We start from the raw sequence: 24,692 nt of genomic DNA on the forward strand, positions 1-24,692 counted from the left end.
AGGTTGGTTCAACATCCGCAAATCAGTCAATGTGATACAACACATCAATAAAAGAAAGAACAAGAACCATATGATACTCTCAATAGATGCTGAAAAAGCATTTGACAAAGTACAGCATCCCTTCCTGATCAAAACTCTTCAAAGTGTAGGGATAGAGGGCACATACCTCAATATCATCAAAGCCATCTATGAAAAGCCCACCGCAAATATCATTCTCAATGGAGAAAAACTGAAAGCTTTTCCGCTAAGGTCAGGAACAAAGCAGGGATGTCCATTATCACCACTGCTATTCAACATAGTACTAGAGGTCCTAGCCTCAGCCATCAGACAACAAAAGGAAATTAAAGGCATCCAAATCGGCAAAGAAGAAGTCAAATTATCACTCTTCGCAGATGATATGATACTATATGTGGAAAACCCAAAAGACTCCACTCCAAAACTGCTAGAACTTATACAGGAATTCAGTAAAGTGTCAGGATATAAAATCAATGCACAGAAATCAGTTGCATTTCTCTACACCAACAGCAAGACAGAAGAAAGAGATATTAAGGAGTCAATCCCATTTAAAATTGCATCCAAAACCATAAGATACCTAGGAATAAACCTAACCAAAGAGACACAGAATCTATACTCAGAAAACTATAAAGTACTCATGAAAGAAATTGAGGAAGACACAAAGAAATGGAAAAATGTTCCATGCTCCTGGATTGGAAGAATAAATATTGTGAAAATGTCTATGCTACCTAAAGCAATCTACACATTTAATGCAATTCCTATCAAAGTACCATCCATCTTTTTCAAAGAAATGGAACAAATAATGCTAAAATTTATACGGAACCAGAAAAGACCTCGAATAGCCAAAGGGATATTGAAAAAGAAAGCCAACGTTGGTGGCATCACAATTCCGGACTTCAAGCTCTATTACAAAGCTGTCATCATCAAGACAGCATGGTACTGGCACAAAAACAGACCCATAGATCAATGGAACAGAATAGAGAGCCCAGAAATAGACCCTCAAATCAACTAATCAACTAATCTTTGACAAAGCAGGAAAGAATGTCCAATGGAAAAAAGACAGCCTCTTCAATAAATGGTGCTGGGAAAATTGGACAGCCACATGCAGAAAAATGAAATTGGACCATTTCCTTACACCACACACAAAAATAGACTCAAAATGGATGAAGGACCTCAATGTGCGAAAGGAATCCATCAAAATCCTTGAGGAGTACACAGGCAGCAACCTCTTCGACCTCTGCCGCAGCAACATCTTCCTAGGAACAACGCAAAAGGCAAGGGAAGCAAGGGCAAAAATGAACTATTGGGATTTCATCAAGATCAAAAGCTTTTGCACAGCAAAGGAAACAGTTAACAAAACCAAAAGACAACTGACAGAATAGGAGAAGATATTTGCAAACGACATATCAGATAAAGGACTAGTGTCCAGAATCTATAAAGAACTTAGCAAACTCAACACCCAAAGAACAAATAATCCAATCAAGAAATGGGCAGAGGACATGAACAGACATTTCTGCAAAGAAGACATCCAGATGGCCAACAGACACATGAAAAAGTGCTCCATATCACTCGGCATCAGGGAAATACAAATCAAAACCACAATGAGATATCACCTCACACCAGTCAGAATGGCTAAAATCAACAAGTCAGGAAATGACAGATGCTGGCGAGGATGTGGAGAAAGGGGAACCCTCCTACACTGTTGGTGGGAATGCAAGCTGGTGCAGCCACTCTGGAAAACAGCATGGAGGTTCCTCAGAATGTTGAAAATAGAACTGCCCTCTGACCCAGCAATTGCACTATTGGGTATTTACCCTAAAGATACAAATGTAGTGATCCAAAGGGGCACATGCACCCGAATGTTTATAGCAGCAATGTCCACAGTAGCCAAACTATGGAAAGAACCTAGATGTCCATCAACAGATGAATGGATCAAGAAGATGTGGTATATATACACAATGGAATACTATGCAGCCATCAAAAGAAATGAAATCTTGCCATTTGCAACAACATGGATGGAACTAGAGCGTATCATGCTTAGCGAAATAAGCCAAGCAGAGAAAGACAACTATCATATGATCTCCCTGATATGAGGAAGTGGTGATGCAACATGGAGGCTTAAGTGGGTAGGAGAAGAATAAATGAAACAAGATGGGATTGGGAGGGAGACAAACCATAAGTGACTCTTAATCTCACAAAACAAACTGAGGGTTGCTGGGGGGAGGGGGTTTGGGAGAAGGGGGTGGGATTATGGACATTGGGGAGGGTATGTGCTTTGGTGAGTGCTGTGAAGTGTGTAAACCTGGTGATTCACAGACCTGTACCCCTGGGGATAAAAATATATGTTTATAAAAAATAAAAAATTAAAAAAAAAATAGCATGAAGCAGAGGTCTAAAGTGGCAATATCAAATGTTCAAAGCCATAGGCTTCTGATTCCTACGGGTGCTCTACACCCACCCTCCCTTGGAATCATTTCACTTTGATTTGATTATGCTCTTGTTCTAACAGTATAAATATCTAGATCTATGTTTTACTTCCTTTCTTGCCTGTCTCTAGTAAGACACCATTAAATATACATATACATATATTTGCCATTTCCCCTCTGAAACAGTAGGTACTCTGAACTCTGTTTGGTCTTTCCAAATACAGTTTTAACAAAATCATCACATTGCCATAGGCTATGGAAGGCCCAAGCTAGAGAAAAAGAGCAAGCTCAGTGGAATGAGCTCTGAGAGTCTTAGAATTAAACAACAGAAGAGAGTTAATGCTAAGAGTGCCAGGAAGAAAAGGAAAGGAAGGAGGATGACTCTTTGATCCAGTAATCTTATTTCTGACCTAGACAAAGTAAAATTGAGTTAGTGCTATACTTGTTATGCTTTAATTATATCTTGTGTGTATTCACATATCCTTAATTATTCTACAAAAATGATTATTAAGTGTAAATGTATACCTCCATCTGTTAAAATCCATAAACTAGATCTAACTGCTGTTAACTGTAAAATATATATCTTTCCACAATTTTTTCTATGGTTATATAAGAAGATTATAGATTATATATAAGCATATATGCACATATATACCTTCACATACACTTTTTTGTAAAAATTAGATCATGCTATACAGATGTTCTTCAAATTTATGTTTTCATTTAAAAATATATTACAGGCATATTTCTGTATCAGCTCACATAGTGCTACTGCATCACATTTAATAGCTATATGCATGTCAACTGAATAGATATACCAAAATTATTTAATCATTTTTCTACTAATGCAGATATACTTATTTCTAGCATTTTGCTTTTTTAACTATGCTACAAAGAAAATATATATTAAGATATTCATAGAATTATTTCTATAAGATATGGTGCCGGATGTAAAATTGTTAGGAATGGGCCTCTTAATTTTTGCAGTCTATATTCCCACCAGTAATGTCCACTTTCACACATTTCACTAATATTTTGCCTTCTATATTTCACATCCATTTTCTTCAGTCTATTGTTAATCTTTTACTTTTGACAGTATTTTGTAAAACAGACAAATATAATAATGCACTCAAATCTGCCATTTATTTATTTTATTAAGTTTTAAATAATCTGTTTATACCCAAACTTATAAAAATATTCTTCCACATTTCCTTAACATTTCTATAGTTGGGAAAGAAGTTATATTTAAACTTTTAATTCATTTAGAATTAATTTTTGTATGTGGCATAAAGTAGGAAAAAAATCTAAATTACTTAAAGTTGTAAAGTCAACTATTCAGCACAATTTATTAAATCTGCATTTCCTTAATGATCTGAAATGTCACAACTTTTTTATAAATAATTTCCATATATATTTACTTTTTTCTAGATTCATCCTTCTATGCCACTGATCTTTTTCACCTATCCCAATGTTTTAAAAACATTAGCAGTATAATATATTCATTTCCCAAAACTTCTTGTGTACTCTCACATATTTACTATTATAATGAACTTTAAAATCTCAACTTGCCAAATTTCATTCCCTCAAAACCCTTTTGGATTCAGATTATAATTGTATTACTAATGGTGTGACAAACGTATATTATGTGTCACCTGGTATTATGAAAGATAACACAGCATTTGGGAAGAAATAACATTTATTTCTCGCCAGGAATATGGCATGCATCTCTCATTATTCAGATCAAGTTTTATGAACTTGGTAAATTTTACCAATTTTCACATTTAGATTTTATGTCTTCTTACTTAAATTTATTTTAATTTAGACCAAGCTATTTTTAATGCTTATACCTAGATATAGTCTAGTTTGAAATTGAAACAATAAGGATAAATCTTTAAAATCATTCAAGTAAGAAAAAAGTTTTATGTGAAGGAACAAAAGTCATATTTCTATTCTATACCAAATGCAAAACAACTATGTATTACAGAATTAATTAAGGGGAAATGATTGTGGCCACAACTTTTTATAAACCAAGTTACCATTTATGAGTGAAGAAAACAGAAAAATATTCTCAGATATTCATGGGCTCATACAATAATTCACTCCATTATCCACCCTCAGAAAGCCCTACAGACATATACCTACAGACTGACAGAAGAATGGTACAAATTCATAATATGGATAAAGAATCGTGAAAAGAATCTTAAAATATGAAGACAAGTGAGGCTTTCAGCAATAGTTGGTAAAGACATCAGCAAATATTCTCCTCATAAATCAGTTTTAGCAGGTGTAAGTAACAATGCAGAACTGAAAAGAAACTGAACTATCCAGAAGAAACTATGCAGTAACTGAAAAAGCAACCCTGGAAACGAACAAAGCAAAGAACTACATAAGCTCTTCACAAATCCCTGGCAACAGGCATGCACAGAAGATACCAGAAAGAGCCAGGCAGAACGTGAAGCCAGACGTGTGAACTGTCTGAACTTTGAATACACTCTTCTGCATACAAATTCATCAATAGAAAGTGAAAACCTTAGGGTTGAGGGAACTTAGGCACAATATCTCTGAATCTACTAATGACCTCTAACTTATACAGGTACAAGGAAACCCATTAGAAACTAAAATTTTAAAAATAAAAATAAGAATAAAAAACTAAACAGAAATATCAACAGCTGAACACCATAGAGAAGACACATTCCTCTGTATAAGTACAAGCAAATTACTAAAAACTAACAAAAATAAAGCAAAAAAATAAAACACACAAACTGTAAATGGGGAAAAAATTCAGTCAGAGTTGCTACAATATATTATCTAAAATGTCCAGCTTTTTGGGGTGCCTGGGTGGCTCAGTAGGTTAAGCCTCTGCCTTCGGCTCAGGTCGTGATCCCAGGGTCCTGGGGTCAAGGCCTGCATTCAGGCTCTCTGCTCAGCAGGGAGCCTGCTTCCCCCTCTCTCTGTCTGCCTCTCTGCCTACTTGTGATCTCTCTCTCTCTCTCTGTCAAATAAATAAATCAATAAAATCTTTAAAAAAATTAAAATTAAAAAATAAAATGTCCAGCTTTTATAGTAATCAAAACAATATGGTACTGGCACAAAAACAGCTACATAGATCAACAGAACAGAATAGGAAGCCCAAAAATAAATGCACAATTAATCTGTGATAAAGGAGTCAAGAATATACAATGTGGAAAAAAACAGTCTCTTCAACAAATGGTTGAGAAAACTGGGCACCTACATGCAAAGAAAAACCACTTTCTTATACATTCATACACAAAAACAAACTGAGGGTTGCTGGGGGGAGGTGGTTTGGGAGAAGGGGGTGGGATTATGGACATTGGGGAGGGTATGTGCTTTGGTGAGTGTGTAAACCTGGTGAATCACAGACCTGTACCCCTGGGGATAAAAATATATGTTTATAAAAAATAAAAAGTTAAAAAATAAATAAATAAATAAAATACTATAAATATTAAAAAAAAAAAAAGTTTTAAATACATATTTGTGAGACCTTAAACCATAAAACTCGTAGGCAGTAATTTCTTTGACACTGGCCTTCCCAACATTTTTCCAGACATGCTTCCTTAGGTAAGGGAGACAAAAGAAAACTTAAATTATTGTAACTATACCAAAATAAAAAGATTTTGCACAGCAAAGGAAGCTATTAGAAAAACAAAAAGACAGCCTACCAAATGGGAGAAGATACTTGCAAATGATATATCCAATAAGGTGTTAATACCCTAAATACATAAAGAACTTAGACAATTCAAAACATAAAAAACCCCCAAACCATCCAATTAAAAATGGGAAGAGGACCTGAATAGACATGTGTCCAAAGAAGACAATAGACGAACTACTGACACATGAAAAGATGTTCAACATCTCTAATCATCAGGGAAATGCTAATCAAAACACAGTAAGACCTTATACCTGTCAGAATGGCTAAAATCAAAAACACAAGAAACAACAACTCTCGGCAAGAATGTGGAGAAAATCATGTACTGCTGGTAGGAATGCCAACTGGTGTGGTCACTGTGAAAAACAGTATAGAGGCTCCTCAAAAAGTTAAAAATAGAAATACCATATGATCTAGTAATTTCACTACTGGGTATTTACCCCAAGAAAACAGAAACACTAATTCAAAAAGACATATGTAGCCCTATGTTTATTTTATCATTCTTTACAGTAGCCTAGATATAGAAGAACCCAAGTGTCCATCGCTAGATAAAGATATGGGGTGTGTGTGTGTGTGTGTGTGTGTGTGTATTACTCTATACCCACTAAAATGTCAATAATTAGACTGACAGTACCAACTGTTGGCAAAGATATGGAGAAACTGTAACTCTCAGACATCACTGGTAAAAAGGTGAAATGGTAGTCACTTTGGAAAAATTCAGTAATTTCTTAAAAAGTCAAACATATACTTAAACGCTCAAACAGTTCTACTCCTCCTAAGTATCCACACAACAGAAATGAAAGCATATGCCTATACAACAAATATTTATAGTAACTTTTTTTATAGTAACTTTACTCATAACTACAGAAAACTAGAAACAAACCAAATGTGCCTCCATAGATGAATGGATAAATTATAACAGAATACTATTCAGCAATAAAAAGGAATGAAATGTGATATATTCACGGAATGGATGAATCTCAAAAAGTATTATGCTAAGTGAAAGAACCCATTTCCATTCATATGATATTCTGGAAAGGGAAAACTTAAGGAACAGATATCACATGAGAGACAACTAAAGACTGGGATAGGGAGACTGAAAAGGAGCATAAGAGAACTTTTCTGGATGACAGAAATCTCTATCTTGATGGCAGTGGTGGCTCCATGACTATAATTTATAATCATTTGTTAAAATCATTTTTACTGCATGTAAATTATATCTTAATACACTTGACTTTATGAAATTTTAAAATACATGTACTTTTGACCTAGACATCCCACTTTGAGAAATTTATTCCACAGAAATAAATCTACTCTCAGTAAATGAGAATATTCATGCTTCTTCATTCTAGCATGGTTTATAGTGGCAACTTTTTAAACAATACAAATAATAATTATTGATAATTTTATCAAAAATATTTTGACAGTATTTTCAGCAGCAAAAACATTAAAAACCAATCTAGCTCACAATTGGCTATTACTTTAAAATCTATTATAAATACCCTTACTGCAAAAGAAAATCTTTTTTGCTATTCTTTTTTTTTTTTTGCAGTTCTATTTGTTCTTTCTTTAAAGGTTTTACTTAAATTCCAGTTAGTTAACATACAGTGTAATATTAGTTTCTGGTGCACAATTTAGTGATTCAACACTTGCATATAACACCCAGTGCTCATCACAACAAGTGATGACCTTAATCCCCATCACCTATTTAACCCATTCCTGCACCCATCTCCCCTTTGATAACCACCAGTTTGTTCTCTATACTCTATAGTTAAGAGTCTGTTTCTTGGTTTGCCTCTCTCTTTTTCTCCCCCTTTGATCATTTGTTTTGTTTCTTAAATTCCACATATGAATGAAATTAAATGGTATTTGTATTTCTCTGACTGACTTACTTCTTTAGTATAATACTAATACTCTCTAACTCCATCTCCATCATTGCAAATGGCAAGGTTTCATTCTCTTGATGGCTGAATAACACTCCATTGTGTGTGTGTGTGTGTGTGTGTGTGTGTGTGCATGTGTGTGTGTGTGTATATATATATATATATTTGGCTATTATTGATAACGCTGCTATCAGGGTGCATGTATCCCTTTGAATTAGTATATTTGCATTCTTTGGGTAAACACCTAGTTGTGTGATTCCTAGATCATACAGTAGTTCTTTTTTTAACTTTTTGAGGAACCTCCATACCATTTTCCAGAGTGGTTGAACCAGTTTGCATTCCCACCAACAGTGTAAGAGGGTTCCCCTTTTTCCAAATGCTCACTAACACCTGCTATTTCCTGTGCTGTTAATTTTAGTCATTCTGACTGGTGTGAAGTGATATCTCATTGTAGCTTGATTTGCACTTCCCTGATGATGAAGGATGTTGAGCAACCTTTCATGTGTTTGTTAGCCATCTGTATTTATTCTTTGAGGAACTGTCTATTCATGTCTTTTGCCCATTTTTAATTGGATTATTTGGTTTTGGGGTGTTGAGTTTTATTGATATGTCATTTGCAAGTATCTTCTCCTATTCTGTAGTTTGCCTTTTAGTTTTATTGATTTGTTTCTCTTTTTTTTTAATTTTTAATTTTTTATAAACATATATTTTTATCCCCAGGGGTACAGGTCTGTGAAGAGCTTTTTATTTTGATGAAGTCACAATAATTTATTTTTACTTTTGTTTCCCTTGCCCCCAGGAGACATATCTAGCACAAGTTCCTACCATTTTACTTCTTCATAGTCTGAATTTTTTATATAGCTAACATTTTGAGCTAGGCATCAAAGTATACATCCTACTTGGATTATCCCATTTAATCTTAACACCATTTAGCAGTAGTTACTACTATTATCCTTATTTTACAGATAAGGAAACAGATTCTAGAGAAGTGAAGTAAGTTACCCAAAGTCACATAACTAAAAAATGGCAGAGCCAAGATTTGAGACTAGTCTGATTCTAGACTCATGTTCTTAACCATCATTCTTTTCTCTTCGAAACTGACTTTGTGCCTTGATTTGCAAACTTTGGAAAAATACTTTATAAAACCAACACACTGAACAACCAACAACCCTTTAAAAAATATTTTGTGGGGAAACATTTGTGGGGGACTTTTCTTATGTCCCTGAATGGAAACTTGGGCAGTTCCATGGTTTTTAATTCTCACTCTCAGATGGCAAATGTCTAATCTCAGGTTATCAGACCTTTATACTTCATTCAAACTATATCTACTCCCTACTAAAAGGGTCACAGAAGGGTAAAGAAAAAGAATTCGGCTTCATGCTCTCTGAAGGTGAGAGTGCCTTTACAGATATTTCAAAGCATCATACACACACTCAATGCTGGCAGTCTGTCACATTCATTTCCCTCAACTTGGGAGACTGCACTCTACCCTGACAGCTCTTTCCTTGGGCTCCCAGGAAAGAGTAAGGTCCACCTTGTTGAGGCCTGTTTGCCTGTCTGTGAACTTCTACTGAACTGGATAAGACATCCCCCATACTGCCCTTGTAGGTATGATCCCATATCTGACCTGCTATTCCTTTAAAAATCCTCCTCAAAGGGCACTTGGGTGGCCCAGCCGGTTAAGCATCTAACTCATGATTTTAATTCAGGTCATGATCTTGTGAGTCAGGAGACTGGGCCCTGTGTTGGGCTCTTCATTCAGCAGGAGCCTGCTTGAGATTCTCTCTCTCAAATAAATAAAAATCTTTTTTTTAAAAATTCCTCAAATATCTAACAAGATATAATTTAATACCCTCCTTTTAGATGAGGAGTCTTTAAGACTGTGTGGCCAGTTTCTAGGTATAACCTTCTGCACCATGGACTGGTACTCAGCTTTAGTATGTAACTAACACCTATTGTATATTGATGCCTTAGTAGAAACTTCTAATTTAACATGTTGCTCTAATTCCAATTCCATACATTGGAATGTAAAATGTGTAACTCAATCTCCACATAATTCCAAGAGTACACAGGCCAGGGCCTCTCCTCAGTCATCAGACTCTGAAGCAACTATAAGGAAGAGTCTGAGAACTCTAATTCCCGGAATATTTGGTTCTTCCTTTAAATATCTTCATTCATTCTCAAAAGGCTGGTTGACCAGAGATAATTTGGTAATTAAAATAGTCAGGAATGAGGTAAAATCTACAGTTGGCATTGGAGGTTATGTGCCCCCATATCCTTTTTGGTAACATTCTATATTCTCCTTATCATTTCTGACAAGAGCCCTCCAGAACACCAAACTCTTTGAGAATTCTTTGGCCTAGCTCTACTTCTCATTTTCCAAAACATATTCCATTGTATTTAATCTCTTGTGATCCAAACAAAAATTCCAAAACATTTAACCTTCTATCACTGGTCATCTGGCCAAGAATTAATAGTAATAAATTTTCTTCAAATCCTTGAAACAACTAGTTTGAAAATGCTTAGCATTGCATGAAATCTGGAATTTCATGGAAATGATTCTCCTGAAAATGCAAACTGCCTATTTATTTTTAAATGGTAACTTTATAATTTCTTATTTGATGACACGTTTCTGTGAGGAATTAAGCAAATATGTGCAGCAGCATGCTAAGTGAAAATTGGGAAGAGCTGTTTCTAAGAGAGAGTGCTCGAAGTCTTACTCAGGGACAAGAACATTAATGGATTTTGAGGTATATTTTCCTAGAATCATTGAAATTTTTATGGTAAATAAGCTAATTAGGCTATTTAGTGTTCTGGTACTTGTTAAAAGGTTTGCTTTAAGTGTCTTTTGGTGGAGCAGTTTTCACACTGTTACTAATTTTTTGGATGTCAGATTTCTTTAAGTTAGACTTGTGTGTATTCCAAATTAGGTGATCCATAAGGAATAAAGCATAAGGGCAATGGTTTGCCTTGTGACTTCACTTTTCTGATGAAAAATAATAATAAGTAGAGCTTATTTTTCCATTTCTTCAGCTTTTTATTTCTTGTTACAATGGAGTGAGCTGTCCAAGCTCCTTATGTGCCAGACCAGAAGTCACAATGTTTATTTTTAATTCTAATTGTTGATGAAATTCCTCTCTATAAAATAAGGATGAATAATAACTCCCACATGCACACAGGATTTCAGGATTATGCCAGAAAACATATCTGAAAGCCCCTAAGATAGTGGCTACTTTAGGCACTTACCCATTTGTTGGGTCTAAATTTGTTGATGATGAACCACTCCAACTTATAAACAGTTGTTTTATAAATATCCATATACAGGCTGAATATTTTGAACTTAATAACAATTTCATAATGAAACAATGATATGTACAGTAATTAAATTACCAGATTTTCCAAAAAGCTATTCTTATCTAACCTATAGTAGAGTAATGGTATTTGTCTGAAAATCCCTACCAAGGGAGCTATAACTCTGATATGATGGAGTACCTGAGAATAGCAGAAAGAACAGGAAAATGGAGATGGTTGTAAAAGTAACAGATACATCTTAACCAGGTGCCATCATTCCCACTTCCTAAATCCTTCTCCCTCTAGCCAGTCTGTGACATCTTCCAAGCCTCCTAATTCACAAATATTACTTCAATGATGCTAATGGTACTTCTCCAAATTCAAGACAGAGAACTGATACACTTGAAATAGGTATTTCTAGTGAAAGAACTGGGGAACAAAGTCTTGAAGGAAACATGTGAATACTCCTGTTTCAAAGATAAAAATTACACTGCTCTGGGGAAGTAAGGGTCTAGTCTCAAACACACTTTCTCTGGAATTTTCATCTCTCTTGGTCATGCCCCAACAATATATTGATGAGGTCCATTTCATGAATAGCTTTGCCAACTTCTGACTCATATTTCATAGAGAGATGGTATCAGGTTAAGAAAGAAGAATTTGGGTGCCTGGGAGGCTCAGTGGGTTAAGCCACTGCCTTCGGCTCAGGTCATGATCTCAGGGTCCTGGGATCGAGTCCCACATTAGGCTCTCTGCTCAGCAGGGAGCCTGCTTCCTCCTCTCTCTCTGCCTGCGTCTCTGCCTACTTGTGATCTCTCTCTGTCAAATAAATAAGAATTTAATTTTAGAAAGCCAATGTCACAATTGCTGCATGATTCTACCAACATCCATTCATTCTATTAAACATTCATTTACATTTTTCCAGGTCTGTGCATGGTACAGAGGGTACAACAGCAAGCAAAACATGGATCTTGCTTTAGATGGGCTAACAGGGGTGCATATATCTCTTCAAATAAGTGTTTTCATCTTCTTTGGGTAAGTACCCAGTAGTGGAATTACTGGATAATATGGTAATATTATCTAAGATGAAAAGAAATATTCTAAGGAAAATTTTATTTGGTCTTACTCATATCCTGGCCCATACTTGAATTAATCCCTGTGGTAATTTGGCATTATATTTCTACCCCTGAGGTGAGAAAGATGGGGTATAGATCAGAAAGACAGGCAAAGAACACAAAGATTGCATGTCCCATATAAATGACATTAGGGTTCTCCAAAGAAGTGGGATGGTAAAAGAAATGCTATAATCAGAAAGAAGAAAACAGAATATGTTGGCTTAACATACAAGAAACCCTTTCCCATGGATAGTGCAAGTCAGAAAGAAGACATATAGTCACGTACATGACAAGACATATAGTCAAGTGCATGAGGTTTCACAAAGCTACATATCTGGACAGCTCATCAGGAAAACTATCATTCCCCATCTACTACAGCCAAACAGAAAGAGTAAATCTATATATTCTTCATGTGAATCCTATAAAAACAACAACAACAACATGGTGATACATGTTGCTCAGTGATCTATTAGTAAAAGATCCTAATTTGGCACTCGTGAAATACAGCGTGCCATTCTAGTTTTGCCAACTTTTTTTTTTTCATGAAACATTCTTCTAATTATTCATGCAACATTGATTCAGTCCACAGAAAATGAAAGAGCCACATACAATAATTTACCCAATAACCTATTTAGGGCATCCCCTAGTCTGTGTAGAATAGTGCAGAAATGCTCAGGGTACAAGGTTAGGGCCAGAAAAGAGTCTGGAAATTGAGATAGGAAATCCAAGAGAGGAAAAAATCTCTTGGAAAATCCAAGAGAGGAGGGGAGCTCCCAAAACTCTGAATAATGTCTAAGATGAAAATTATAATCTACCTACAAAATCTAAGCAGAAACTTACCACAGCACTGTGACCCTCCAAAATCTCTGTTGGAAAGCAAGAGCTGGAAAGCTGAAAAGGCTGAGCAAAGATTTCAGCTGCTGCCCAATGCAGGGAAAGAGTGTTCTGAGTGTGAATTATGCCAAGTTAAAGAGGCTTGACAAACATCTGTACTCTCCAGTAAAACTGCAGAAAGAAGTAATGCCAAGGAGTAAAGTCTATGTCTCACCCTAAGACTAAAAGAGAAACTAAAACAGATCTGCCCTATTAAAGTGTAAAAAGAAGCCTACATTAGTTCAAGGTGACCAACCAATAATTGAACTGTCTGCTTGAAATAAAAAAAAAAAAAAAAGCACTCTTCAGGGGAAAAGAACAAAATCCAGATTCTCTGTCTGTATCGAACATAATGCCCAGACACAATCAAAAACATACTAGACATGGAAATAGGAAAATGTGATCCATAGTCAAAAGAAAAAGTAGTCACTAGAAACCCCAAAATAATGCAGATGTTGGAATCAACAGATAAGTACATTTTAAATTTTATTTATTTTTTAATTCCAGTATAATTAACATATAATGTTATATTAGTTCCAGGTGTGCAATATAGTGATTCAACAATTCTGTACATTACTCAGTGTGCATTAGGAGAAGCATACTCTTAATCCCCTTCACCTATTTCACCCATTCCACCACCCACCTCCCCTTTGGCAACCACCAGTTTGTTCTTTATATTTAAGGGTCCATTTTATTTACATTTTATTTATTAGAAAGAGAGAGAGCATGAGCTGGGGGAAGGGACATAGGGAGAAGAAGAAGCATACTCCCTGCCGAGCAGGGAGCCTGATGTGGGGCTTGATGCCAGGACCCTGAGATCATGAACTGAGTCAGAGGCAGATGCTTAAACAACTGAGCCACCCAGGAACTCCAAGAGTCCATTTTTTGCTTGTCACTCTTTTTCTTTGTTTAGTTTGCTTCTACATGAGTGAAATCATACAGTATTTGTCTTATTCTGATAGACTTAATTCACTTAGCATTATACCCTCTACATTCATCCATGTTATTGCAAATGACAAGATTTCATTCTTTTCTGTGGCTGAGTAATAATATTCCATTGTGTGTGCATATCACATCTTTATCCATTCATCTACTGATGGACATTTGGGTAGTTTCCAGACCTTGGGTATTATAAATAATGCTGCAACAAACATGGGGTGCATATATCTCTTCAAATAAGTGTTTTCATCTTCTTTGGGTAAGTACCCAGTAGTGGAATTACTGGATAATACAGTAATTCTAGTTTTAATTTTTGAAGAGCCTCCATACTGTTTGCAGACAAGTATCTTAAAGTTGCTATTATAAATATAATCGAGGTCTAAAAGAAAAGTGATCATAATAGATGTGAAGATAGGATATTTAAGCAGAAAAATAGAAACTTTGCACAAGAACCAAATGAAAACCCTAGAAATGAAATCTGCAATATCTGAAATAAAAAATTCAATAGATGGGCTTAACAAAAGATTAGAACCATCCCCCCAAAAGTCACAAACTTGAAAAGTTCTTTGGCTGAAGAAAAATGACATCAGATGGGACTCAACACATATAAGGAGAAAAAGAGCAGACTGGAGGGGCACATGGATGGCTCAATTAAGTATCTGACTCTTGATTTTGACTCAGGTCATGATCTCAGGATTATGAGATGGAGCCTCATGTCAGGCTATGCATTGAGTGGGGACTCTGCTTAAGGTTCTCTCTCTCTCTACGTTTCCCTCTGCCCCCTCCCATCACTCCCTCCCTCTTTAAAAAAGTAGGGGGGTGGAGATTGGATATGGTAAATATGTGGATAATCTTAACAGATGATATATTTTTTTAAAGATTTTATTTATTTATTTATTTGCAGAGAGAGAGAGAGAGACTGCGAGAAAGGGAACACAAGCAGAAGGAGACTGAGAGGGAGAAGCAGGCTTCCCGCCAAGCAGGGAGCCTGACGCAGGGCTCGATCCCAGGAGCCTGGGACCATGACCTGAGCCAAAGGCAGATGCTTAATGACTGAGCCACCCAGACACCCCAACAGATTATATTTTTCAATCTCTATTCATTTATTGGAAAAACAACTGTGTATACTTAATACTACTGAACTATACACTTAAAAATAATTATGATAAATTTTGTATGTTTTTTTACCACAGTAAAAAACTTACTATTTAATGAAAAAAGCAGAATATTGTATTGTGGGTATTACAATACTCATAGATATAAATATATATACAATACTCATAGATATAAAATATATAAAACAATATCACAAAGGATGGGGTGTCTAAGTGGAATTACAGTGTTATGCAAGCTTTACTGCAGTTAGTATTATATTAATTCTTTTTTTTTAGATTTATTTATTTGTCAGAGAGGGAGAGAACAAGCAAGAACACAAGCAGGGAGAGAAGCAGGCAGAGGGAGAAGAAGTCTCCCTGCTGAGCAAGGAGCCTGATGCAATATTCGATCTCAGGACCCTGGAATCATGACCTGAACTAAAGGCAGACACTTAAATGACTGAGCCACCCAGGTGTCCCAGTACTACATTAATTCTAAGCAGAATATGATAAGTTAAAGGTCAATACTGTAATCTTTAATACAACTACTTAAAAATAATACAGAAGTTAATCTAAAAGTCATTAAAATAACTAAAACAAAACATTAAAAATTTGATTAACTCAAAAGTAGATAGTAAAGGAGAAAAATAGGAGGAGGGAAAGGTAGGAGAAACAGAAAGCACAGAGGAAAATGGTAGACTTAGAATTCTACTTTCAACTATGTTTAAGTAACTGGTATTAAATCAGCCCTCCTGAAATAAACTATAAATCTGAACAAACCATTTAAGACAAATTTATTAAGACAAATTTATCAGATAACAACAGATAGCACATAACTGCAACCCTTGAGAGAAAGAAACTCATGAGGTGAGTGAGCACAGGATCACCTAACTCTCTAACTGGATATAATTTTCCAACTGTAATACAGAGAAGCTAGAGCCTGAGCTGATTAAGGTGATATGAGGAGGCAGAAATCAGAGTTTGGGTTGGTTGAATTGGCTGTAATCTATAACACAAGGTAACAGAAAAAGGTGGCTGTGCAGAGAAGGCCCCAGGAGTCCTGTCGGAGGTCCTATATAAATCCCTGAGGACAAGGCTATACATGTTCAGAGTGAGACCATGCGAGTTTAACAGATAGCAGTTAATGTAGAGTTGAGAGGGAAATAGAGATATTAAAAAAACAAGCACTGCTAGCAAATTCCTGGTCCCTTCAGAGTGGAGAGATCCTGCTAATACTTTGATAACATCATTATTGGCATTCAGTTGAAACAGTAGAAAGCCACACCATAGGAGTAACAACCAAGACTTAGTGTAAGACCTACTCTAGATGCATCCTAACAAAGTATGAAACCAAGTTTTAATAAGATCCAGAAGAGAAATGGAGTTTGAAATTTAAGTCCTGACAAGTTAGTCGAGCTTGAGAAACATCCTGAACTTTCCACAGATCTGTGGAAATTAAATTAAATTACAAGTCAAAAATAATGAGATAATTAGAAAATCACCTAGTATTTGGAACTTGAATCTTTTCTAAATAGCCTGTGGTCAAGGAAAAATCACAAGAGAAATTAGAAAATACTTCAAACTAAAAATCTAGTAACTTACCAAAATTCATGGAACACAGACGAAACAATGTTTAAAGGAGAAATTTAGTTTTAAATTCACACATTAGAGAAAATAGCAAGATGTAATATCTATTACCTAAATTTCCAACTTAAGAAACTAGATAAAGAACAAATTAAATCCAAAGTAAATCATAAGAAAGGAACAATAAAGATCAGAGTAGAAATCAGCAAACAGAAAATCGACAAAGACAACACTTTTTCTTTTAAAGTATTAATTAAATTAACAAACACCTAGCAAAAAAATTAAGAAAAAAAACCCAATAAAATCACAAATAAACAATATCAGGAATTACAGAGAAGCATCACTACAGATCCCACAGACATTAAAAAGATAATAATGTAATATGATGAACAACTCTATGGCAATAAATTCAACAACTTAAAAAAAATGGGCAACTCTTTTTTAAAAAAGAAAAAAATTGGGGCACCTGGGTGGCTCAGTGGTTAAGTGTCTGCTTTTGGCTCAAGTCATGATCCCAGGTCCTGAGATGGATCCCCAGCCCTGTGTTGGACTTTCTGCTCTGCAGGAGACCTACTTCTCCCTCTCCCACCGCCCCCACCATTTGTGTTTCCTCTCTTGCTGTCTCTCTCTGTCAAATTAATTAATTACATAAATAAGACAAAAACTTATGAAGAAATACAAAATCTGAATAGGGCCTATATGTGTGAAAGAAACTATAATAAAAATTTCACACAAATAAAACACCACGCCCACTTGAGTTCACTGGAAAGTTCTATCAATCTTTAAGGAGACTTAATATCAATGTTACATAAACACTTCTGGAAAATAAAAGAGAAAAGAAAGTTTTTGCTTTTTAAGTCAGCTTAACCGTGATACCAAAATCTGAAAAAGACATTATAAAAACAGAAACTTACAGACAAATAGCCCAAATCCTCAACTGTATTAATGGGAAAAGATGGTATTTTCAACAAATGCTGCTAAGATAAATGGATAAACATATGAAAAAAATGAATATTAATCTCTCCCTGACACAATTAACTGATGTGAAAGCCTCAGTGTAAAAGCAAAACTATAAAATGTCTAGAAGAAAAAATGAAAGAAAATTTTTGTGAGCTTGTGAGTTGACAAAGATTTCTTAGATATAACACCAAGAACATTAAGTATAAAAGAAAATTTTGATAAACTGGACTTACCATAATTAAAACTTTCTGCTCTACAGAGCAGAATTGAGTTTTATAAAACTGAATAATAAGTTAGTTCACTAAATGGAGAAAGTATAAACAGATTGTGGGATGCTCATACAGTGGAGAACAACTCAGAACTTATTTTACTTATTATTTGAAATGGATCAGTTATCTACTTAGGTTCTTTGAAAGAAATTTGGAACACCAATTTGTAAAGATAAACTCCATTTGTGAGAAAACACAGAGCAGAAATAGCTCTAACGCTGAGGAACAGCTTTGATTTTTAGCAGAATTTGTGAGTCCACAGCTTTCTGATCAACCTTGCACTGTTCTGTAATCTCATATTTCTCCTTCTCTATGTTGAAAATCTCACCTTCCTGGTGTCTGGGTTTATGCAGCTTCTCCTGAAGTAAGCATAAGTGAGATGTTTTGGAATTTTTGCACTGATCTCAATTTTGATGGACTGGCAATAACAAATTTCGGGTGTAGTCTATGCAGAGGAACTCGACTGAGGGCCAGCGATCCAGTCAGAAGTAGTAAGCCACTATTCAGTTGCTTCAGGAAAACCACCCTCTTGCTTCCCTGGTGTCCAGTGCAGATAATCGAAATGGTCTCAGGAGTGGCGCTAGCTTGCAATTTTCTCACATGCTGACTGAAAAGTTTTGCCATACCTCAACAGCTTTCAAGCCACATCTTCCATAGATAATACCTAGGCAATTTGTGAAGCTTAACCACTCAGATATCACCATTCCTGTCACCACCAACTGGGTTTTATGACAGTATCAAGAACCTTCTTTTTCCTTTCAACCCTGGATTTTGCTGCTTAATACTTTCTCTTGTACATGGTCTTTTTGTATTACATAGCTGATTGGGAATATCTATCAATTCTTCTGACTAGGTCAGACTATTAGTTTCAGGGTCCTTCTTCAGCATTTCAGCCTTGAGATTACCCTTCTTAACCTTGCCTCCAGCATCAGCCTTCTTGGCTTCAGGTTTCTTCTCCTTGCTATCTGGCTGCTCAGCTTTCATCTGCCAACTATCTTGTGAGCCAAAAAAATTTTAATGAACTACTGATACATTTAACAAAGATAACTATCTGGGGGGGCACCTGGGTAGCTCAGTAAGGTTTCAGCTCAAGTCGTGATCTCAGGTTCATAGGATTGAGCCCCGAGTGGGGCTCTGCACTCAGTGTGGAGTCTGTTTGTGATTCTCTGTCTCTCTACCCCTCTCCATGCTATAAATAAATAAATAAATATCTTAAAAAGAAAAAAAAGATGAGTATTGGAAACATTACACTAAGCTTTAAAATTTAGATACTCAAAATGGATGAAAGGCCTCAATGTGAAACAGGAATCCATCAAAATCCTGGAGGAGAACATAGACAGTAAATTCTTTGACATTGGCCACAGCAACTTCTTTCAAGACATGTCTCCAGAAGGAAGGGATACCAGAGTGAAAATGACCTTTTGGGACTTCATCAAGATAAAAAAACTTCTGCACAGCAAAGGAAACAGTCAACAAAACAAAGTGGCAAACCATGGAATGGAAGAAGATATTCACAAATGATACTACAGACAAAAGGCTGATATCCTGGGGCACCTGGTGGCTCAGTGGGTCAAAGCCTCTGCCTTCAGCTCAGGTCATGATCCCAGGGTCCTGAGATCAAGCCCCACATCGGGCTCTCTGATCAGCAGGGATCCTGCTTCCCTTCCTCTCTCTCTCTCCGCCTGCCTCTCTGCCTACTTGTGATCTCTGTCTGTCAAATAAATAAATAAATAAATAAATAAATAAAATCTTTAAAAAAAATTAAAAAGGCTGATATCCGAGATCTATGAAGAACTCCTCAAACTCAACACCCAAAACACAGATGGGCAGAAGACATGAACAGACACTTCTCCAAAGAAGACATTCAAATGGCTAGCAGACACATGAAAAAATGTTCATCATCATTAGCCATCAGGGAAATTCAAATCAAAACCACATTGAGATACCACTTTACACCAATTAGGATGGCAAAAATTAACAAGGAAAGAAACAATATGTGTTGGAAACAATATGTGTGGGAAAGGATGTGGAGAAAGGGGAACCCTCTTACATTGTTGGTGGGAACTCAAGTTAGTGCAGCCACTTTGGAAAACAGTGTGGAGATTCCTTAAAAAATTAAAAATAGAGCTACCCTATGACCCTGCGATTGTACTACTGGGTCTTTACCCCAAAGATACAGATGTAGTAGAAAGAAGGGTCATATGTACCCCAATGCTCATAGCAGCAATGTCCATAATAGCAAAACTGTGGAAAGAGCCGAGATGCCCTTCAACAGACAATGGATAAAGTAGATATGGTCCATATATACAATGGAATATTACTCAGCCATCAAAAAGGATGAACACCCAACTGTGCATCAACATGGACAGAAATGGAGGAGGATATGCTCAGTGATATAAGTCAAGCAGAGCAAGTTAATTATCATATGGTTTCATCTATATGTGGAACATAAGGAATAACAGGGAGGACATTAGAAGAAGGAAAGGAAAAGTGAAGGGGAGGAAATCGGATGGGGAGACAAACCATGAGAGACTGTGGACCTGAGAAACAAACTGAGGGTTTTAGAGGGGAAGGAGGTAGGGGAATGGGCGAGCCTGGTGATGGGTAGTAAGGAGGGCATGTATTGCATGGAGCACTGGGTATTATATGTAAACAATGAATCTCGGAACAATACATGAAAAACTAATGATGTACTGTATAGTGACTAACATAACACAATAAAAAAATCTAGACACTGAATAGTATACACAAAGTTCAAGAAAAAGTAAAATAATCTATAAAATCAATATGTATTTGCCTTATGAGACGTGAATGGACTGGAAAGGGACAGTAGGGGACTTTCTGGATGATAGAAATGTTCTAGATTCTATTTAAGGTGATGAATACATAGGTGCATACTTTTATCAAAAGCAATCAAATTGTACACTTCAGATTTTTGCATTTTATAATGAATAAACTTTATTCAATTTTTCAAGTGACAATATTAAAAAAATTTAATTCCTGATGAACTATGTAATTTTCCATCTGGATTTCAAAAGCTACCAAATACCAAGTAAAATAAAACTCAATGACTCATACACCTTACATGAATCCAATTATAGACTATAACAGCTAAAATGAAAGGTCCCAAAATTTACTCACTTAATATTCTACAGATAAGAAAGGCATATCCACTATGAAAAGACCCCACAAGAACAAGTAAGAAGTGTCTTCTGTTATCTACTTCTTCTCTTCACCTCCCCACAGTGTTCAACTTCCAAGGAAACCCCATCTGAACACTCTGAAGACCAAAAGCTGTCCATAAGCTTTCAACCCTTGTCACCATAAGCTAGGAATAACTGCAGACAAAACTTATCCTCAAAACAATAACCAGGACCAACCCAAAAGCAATCACTTCTTTGGTAGCCACATTAAGGTCATTCAAGTCAGTGAGACTGACTTTTCTCAACATTAACCTGGGATTCTAATCCAGCTGACATGGAGATGAACTTATTTTGTCCAGCTGGCTACAAAAGCATATGCATGAATTCTTTTTTGCTCACCCTCATGCTAGCCTTTCCCTCCCCTCTTCCTGTTTCTTTTCTTTTTCACACATGCACAAACAGTCACGTCGTCATATGAGACAAGTGAACACTGAAACTTATGGGTAAAAAAACAGATGTTTTCCAATTATCCTTCACAAAACCATATTTTATATCAGGTTCTTCTATGGATTTATAGCCAATGAAGAGAGGTTACTACATTAGCTCATGGAGGGGGATGATAAAAACTGGAAAGGAAGAGTCAGACAAGGCAAAGAGAAGCTATCCAGAAGGCTGCAATTGGAGAAGCATGACAAATGGGCAGCACAGTTTTAGAGGGTTCCGGCAGAAAGGCAGATTGCCTGACTGGGAGAGATTCTCCACAGCTGGAGCATCGCACACACCATCTGGAATTTTTTAAATCTGCTTTCCCCAGGTGATCTGATTCTCAGAGTGCCAGTGGAGATGAGAAAAGAAGTAATTGTATAGCTCAGAACAGCTCCAAATGTTCCCCAAATTAGTTAATGAAATCTTGTTTGAATCAGTTTCAGCTTTTCCTCCAAACTGAGCCCCTAGTTTTGTGGTGCTGTTCCCCCACTAAAAAAATCAAATGGTAGGAGTTTAACCCCTAAATGTTTTCGATACAGTGGAACAAAACATGATTCCCAGCACAATGGTCAAAAATGGTGCTCCAACTGTCAGATCTGGTTTGAATTTCCCAAGACAGGCCAACAAAGCTTCATTTTCAGTCTCACTCTTCTTGACTGGTCTTCACACTACTTTTAGCTGTTGCCAAATGGAGAACCTACATACTGAGGTCCCCAGGTTTTGTTCCCAGATGGTCCAAACTCCAGATTTAAAACAATAAGGGAAAATACAATTTTAATAATTAAGAGCAATTATAAACCAAACTCTCATAAAAATGAAAGACTTTGTTTTTCTTTTTCTCAATATATATGTGTCTGTGAATATGAAGGTGGAATGCAGTAGGGGTACATGCAAAAAAAAGAAGAGATAAAGCTTACTGGGGAATAAGAAGGTGAGAAAAGGAATAAAAAGTAGCAGGAAAGGAATTCTGCCTCTATCATCTATCTCATATCTTCCCCTAGTTGACTTTTTTTTTGTCTCCTATCTTGTTTTATACCAGAACTATAAAGCAACTTTTTCTATGAAGGGCAAGATAGCAACTTAGCAGCTATTTTAGGCATTGTGGGCCATGAGGGTTATGCCACAAGTACTAAACTTTGCCACTGTAGCATAAAGACAAACAGAGACAATATGCAATGAATGAACATGGCTTTGTGCCAACTTATGCATAATGAAATTTGGATTTCAAATACTTCTCACATGTCATGAAATAATATTGTGATTTTTAAAACCACTTAAAAATGTAAAAGCCATTCTTTGCCCTCAAATCAAGCAAAAAAAAAAAAAAAAAAAAACCTGTCAGCAGGTTGAATTTGGCCCATGGGCCACAGGTTGCCAATCCCTGTTTATTATTAATAAATGCCATTATTCAAGGTTCAACTGCAGAACTAAACAATGGCTGCAGCAAGAGTCTCACATGATTCCTTACTCACAGCAGCTTTTCAAAATTGAAGCCTTCCATTATACCATGAGGAACTGTGATAAACTCGTCATTCTCATGATCACAGATGCCTAAAGGTATAAATAAATTTGTATCTAAAATACAGTCCTGGGGCACCTGGGTAGCTCAGTGGGTTAAGCCTCTGCCTTCGGCTCAGGTCATGATCCCAGGGTGCTGGGATCAAGCCCCACATTGGGCTCTCTGCTCCGCGGAGAGCCTGCTTCCTCCTCTCTCTCTGCCTGCCTCTCTGCCTACTTGTGATCTCTCTCTCTGTCCAATAAATAAATAAAATCTATAAAAAATAAAAAATAAAAAAAATAAACTCCTCCCCTGCTTTTAAACTTAAAATCTTCTCCTTTACCTATTCTTTTTATGGATCTTCTTCATTGTTGCTGGCATCAAGAAAGGACAGTGTCTTGATGATCGTAAACATTTTCAAGTATCTACCAGTGCTTTACTATGATGATGATAAAGATTAATACAGAGAGTGGTACTTTTTTTCTCTTTCTTCCCCCCCACAACCCCACTTTTGTTTACATGAAAACATTAACATGTCCACTCAAACAAATTAGCATCTCTATGTAGGCAGACTATTTTCTGGGAACAAAAATCTCCTGTGTCATTCTTCAGTATCTGAACTTACAATTATAAGTTACGATTTTAAGAAAGGGGAAAAGAAACTGGATACAAAAAGATAAGCAATAGTAGTTTGTAACTTTTAAGTTTGGGCACAGCACTTTTCACAAGACTTTTCACTAAAGGGACCATTCTTAGCCAAAGGCACTAAGCCAGGAGCTGGTGCTACAGATATGGTCCTGTCCTCAAAAAACTTAGTCTACTTGTGGAGACATACATAAGAGGTAAAAAGAAGAGTAATATAATAAACCATGAACACTTCACAGATTTCAATATATATTAAAATATACAACAGGATAGAATTCCACACAGATGTTCTAAAAATGAAAGCTTAGAGAAATTGTATGAAAAGAATTCCAAGCCAAAAATATATTGAAAAGATAGTTTTGCCTAACAAAAACAAAATTAGAAAAATACCCCAAAAGTCAATAATAAAGTATAAGTCCCTTACCTACTCTCCCCAAAAACCTATGGATTAAAAGGAAGGATCATCCCGAAAGAAAGACAATTGCAAATATAGTAAAATATAAGAAATAAAGCATAAAAGATATAATAAAATGATATATGGACATAAATAAATGTCCTTGTGACATATATTGGGAGTTATATTTTTTAGGTTTAAAGTCAACAGTGAATTTAAAAGTTTGAGCTAGTGTGTTTAAAACTCTACAGAAAATGCCAACATTTGGGGAATGCAAACTGGTACAGCCACTGTGGAAAAACAGTATACAGATTCCTCAAAAAGTTAAAAATAGAACCACCATATGATCCAATAATTGCACTACTGCATATTTACAAAACACTAATCCAAAGGGATACATGCACACCTATGTT

The 24,692-nt window shown here is 36.0% G+C and overlaps 1 protein-coding gene and 1 pseudogene across 3 annotated transcripts in view; both read right to left on the reverse strand.

Annotated features, from left to right (window-relative positions):
- The window catches only part of HPSE2 (heparanase 2 (inactive)), a 713,430-nt gene that overhangs the window by 564,322 nt on the left and 124,416 nt on the right, over positions 1–24,692 (reverse strand). The window lies entirely within an intron of this gene.
- Positions 18,326–19,097, reverse strand: LOC309858756 (large ribosomal subunit protein eL6 pseudogene; annotated as a pseudogene). The gene has a single exon. The product of its transcript is annotated as a large ribosomal subunit protein eL6 pseudogene (transcript).

Source organism: Mustela nivalis (genome assembly GCF_964662115.1).
Source record: "Mustela nivalis genome assembly, chromosome: 2".
NCBI classification, from domain to species: domain Eukaryota; kingdom Metazoa; phylum Chordata; class Mammalia; order Carnivora; family Mustelidae; genus Mustela; species Mustela nivalis.